This window comes from Perca fluviatilis, unplaced genomic scaffold (genome assembly GCF_010015445.1).
Source record: "Perca fluviatilis unplaced genomic scaffold, GENO_Pfluv_1.0 PFLUV_unplaced_scaf_14, whole genome shotgun sequence".
NCBI lineage: Eukaryota > Metazoa > Chordata > Actinopteri > Perciformes > Percidae > Perca > Perca fluviatilis.
The window spans coordinates 87,654-91,726 of record NW_024375547.1 but is presented as its reverse complement, the minus strand read 5'-3'; positions in this window follow the sequence as shown (position 1 = coordinate 91,726).

The following is a 4,073-nucleotide window of genomic DNA, read 5'->3' as shown; positions in this document are numbered from 1 at the left end:
GTTAATTGCCCCCTGGGGATGAATAAAATGATTTTAATCAAATTGAATTGTTACCTCGTTACCTGCTGTATTTAGTCTCTGTGTTTTCTTAGGGTCCTATCTTGCACCCGGCAAAGCCCGACGCCAGTGTCTTTGGTAGTTTAAGACCAACGCAGTTCACAGTTTCCCATCCAGCACCCGTGTCGTTTAAATAGCGAATACACCTGCGCCTATCTGTGGCCCATGGGTGTGCTGGTCTTAGTCAGTTTTTGTATTGGGCTATAGTCCCCTGGCGACAAGGTTATGTAAATTTGTGTGTCATCCGCATAACTATGGTAACTTATTTAGTTGTTTTCCATAATCTGAGCCAGTGGAAGCATGTAGATGTTAAATAGAAGAGGCCCCAGAACTCTGCATGTCATATTTGTATGCTCAGATGTATAATTACTAGGGCTGTCAGTTTAACGTGTTATTAACGACGTTATCGCAAACCCATTTTATTGCTCGATTAACGCATAGACAGTTAAAGAAGGATTAATGTTCTTTCGGATCTAGATAGACCGGAAGCAAAATTACGAATCCCACTATGGCCACGCCATGACCAGCCCTACGAAGCAGCTGGATTGGTTGGGGTTAGGCATTTCACCTCGAGTGGTTAGGATAGCGGATTTGTCAAGGGATAAGACCTGAAAAAAATGGGGTTAAGTTACCTTGGACGCCTGGCCAATAGTAGTGATTGAAGGGCGGGTCTTGGCGTGGCTTTCACAGACCGGAAACAGAACAGACACACGCTGCAGCTGCACCATGGATGCACACACTTGTTGTGCTAGCAGGCTCGTCACGGTGATTAGCTTCAGAGCGAGTAGTGACTCTACAGTCTGTGACAGAAACAAAGTGTCTCCTCTGTTCTTTCTGACCACGGTGGGAAACCTGCAGCAGGGAAAGTTAACTGGCTTTGATTTTACATTGGTTATGGAGAAGGAGAACCAGGAAATGAGTCGGGGGAAACCATAGTCGCTATGACGACCAGCCACGCTCGCCTCAGGCATAAGGCAGTACTACTGCAATGGAAAATGGAGGTAACAGTGTTACATTATGTGACAGATTATTAGTTCCAAGTGAGAATGTTAGTGTGAAATTGAACACTACGTATATGCCAATGTTTTCAATAAAAAAAATAAGAGCATTAAAATGAAAAAGTATAATGGGACAAAAAGTAATCAAGGGACATTTAGAATAGATACAAATGTGTGATTAATTGTGATTAATCGTTAGTTAATTATGACATTAATGCGATTAATCGCGATTAAATATTTTAATCGTTTGACAGCACTAATATTACCTATAGACACAAAGTAGTCCCTATTCTTTAAGTAGGATTCAAATCCGGTTAGGACTCTGAACTCGCGATGGGAGTTTCGTTGAAGTTGGATGTACTCCAGTTTGTTGTCTAATGAGCAGACACTTGCAAGCAGCATTGATGGAGCAGGTGGCTGGCTAGCGTTAGCTTTCCACCTAGCTAGGTTAGCTATACTCCAGCCCCCGTTTGCGTTTCCCCGCTGAGAATGTCCCCCCATGATCGTTCCGCTCCGGCCGTCGCTGCTGCCCGCTCCGGCCGCCGCTGCTGCCCCCTCTGGCCGCCGCTGCTGCCCGCTCCGGCCGCCGTGGCCGGTGGTCTACTAAATTTTCCAGTGTCCCACTTCGCCGGCAGATTCCGTCAACCAACACCAACCAGCAAAAACCAACATCCCCGCCCCCAGACTCGCTGCTGCTGCTTCTTCTTCTGATTTCGGCAGTATAGACGCTGTTAAGCGTATTACTGCCCTCCACAGGTCAGATTTAGATTCTCACACACACGTCAAATACACAGGAATGTGTAAAAAAATGACCATATCGGCCGATATTATATCGGCGGCCGATATATCGTGCACCACTAATCACAGCTTTAGTGGATGTAATATTAATCACTGCATTACAACACGGTTGTTATGTTTCAGGTCTCTATAAGTGGAGTTAAAGGTTAGTTTCTAGGACTGATGGGAACAACTATCTTTTAAATTGCTCCAGTATTCAATTCAACTTAATCTATAGAGTCAAATCCCAGCAGGAGTTATTTTGGGACCCTTTACAGATAGAGAAGGTCTAGATAACACAAGTCAATGCACCCAGCAAATTAAAAACCCAAATATTACAGCTCATGCTTTAACTCTGCTGAACAACAACAAACCAAAGGTTGATCTGATGGATCATCAGGTCTGATACCAGGAAAGACACATGAAGAAAGTTCATGCTGTCATTATGAAATGATTCATTCAAATTCTGGGATAAACGATGCTACGATTAAACTGAATGTACTGAAAGTGTATCTGTGTGTCTGTGTGTGTGTGTGTGTGTGTGTATGTGTGTGTGTGTCTGTGTGTATGTGTGTGTATGTGTGTGTGTGTCTGTGTGTGTGTGTGTCTTAAGTTAATGTTAGCCGTCTTTTTCTCCATGTACCTGTCTCTCTCTCTACCTACATGTATTGTAGATGTAGGTAGAGAGTGATGACGGACAGCCGGATTCCACATGGCTAATGTTTGGGGAGCTAACGTTAGCTGGGGCTAAGTCCGCGGGTCCACAGCCAGTCCGCGGGCAGCCAGCCGGCAGCCAGCCGGCAGCCAGCGTCTGGTCGCGGGCTGGCAGCCGGCAGGTCAGTCCGTCCAGACTTTCCCGATTGCCACTCCACCTCTTCCTTAACAACCGTCAGTTGTTATCTGGCGTTCCCCAGAGACCAGGGCTCATTTCCCGGGAGTCATGTTTGCTTTTCCTGTTCTTCTTTTCCTAAACTCAACCTCGTTGTTTTTTCTTTTTTACAATTCAAATATCATTATTTATTATAATCTATATATCTATAATTCAAATATCATTATTTATTATAATCTATTTATCTATATATTTAATATATAATATATATTATATTATAAAGGTTGCATTGACATTTGAGAATGTGCTGCCTGATGTCCACCACCAGATGGCGTGCCCACGGAGTCAAACGTTTAGCTCCGCCCACATTTGGCCCCACCCCGATCTGTGTACTGCAGTCAGGTGCAATTGGACGATGTTGGATCTGGCCGAGAGCGGTAGGTACTTTGTGTATTGCAAGAAAGATGTATAAAATATGTTGTTTAATGTGTATTTAAGTGATTAGACTAGGGTGACCATATTTTGATTTCCAAAAAAGAGGACACTTGGCCCGGTCTCGAGACAAAAATTCAGACAGGCTTAATTAATGGTTAATGAACATGCTTTATTATGCCTCGATGGTGCAAAAATAACTTCTGTAATAAAATAAAATCTGTAACAACCTGTAACAAAATAATATCTCTCTTTTAAAATAAATAAATAATATGAAATAATGTTCTAAATATGACCACTTCTGTGTTAGAAAATCCAGCTACAACAAAATATGTCTTAATACCTTTTCAATGTAATAAGATAAATAATAAAGACACTAAAACACATGTGCCAGCTTTGCACACGGTGCACTCGCCCTCCCACTAGTCCGGTCTCGACCGGACGGGCGATGGGACATTTTTTTGCAGTTCAGCTGTTAAGCTGCACTAAGTCTTGTTTTATGGTTGTTATGGTTGCTCCACGCAGCTAGCGCTTTCGTAGCCTGATGTTAATACTTGTGCGCTGGTGTGTGTGTCGAGCCGGCAGTCTGTGTGTGTGGGGAGTGGGTGATAGAGCGAGGGAGAATTAAGAGAGAGTGACGGCCAGCGAGTCCGACTCTAGAGTCATAGTGAGAGAAACAAAGAGTCTCCTCTGTGTTTTCTGACCACGGTGGGAAATCTTTAGCAGGAAACGCTTCGACATTTTGTGTGTAATGCTGCTCCGCTGTCTGCTCTGGTCCCTGTCTGTCTGCTCTGGTCCCTGTCTGTCTGCTCTGGTCCCTGTCTGTCTGCTCTGGTCCCTGTCTGTCTGCTCTGGTCCCTGTCTGTCTGCTCTGGTCCCTGTCTGTCTGCTCTGGTCCCTGTCTGTCTGCTCTGGTCCCTGTCTGTGCGGCCGCAGAGCCGCCACAAAGCAGCCGCCGGGAATTACGTCACACAACAAAG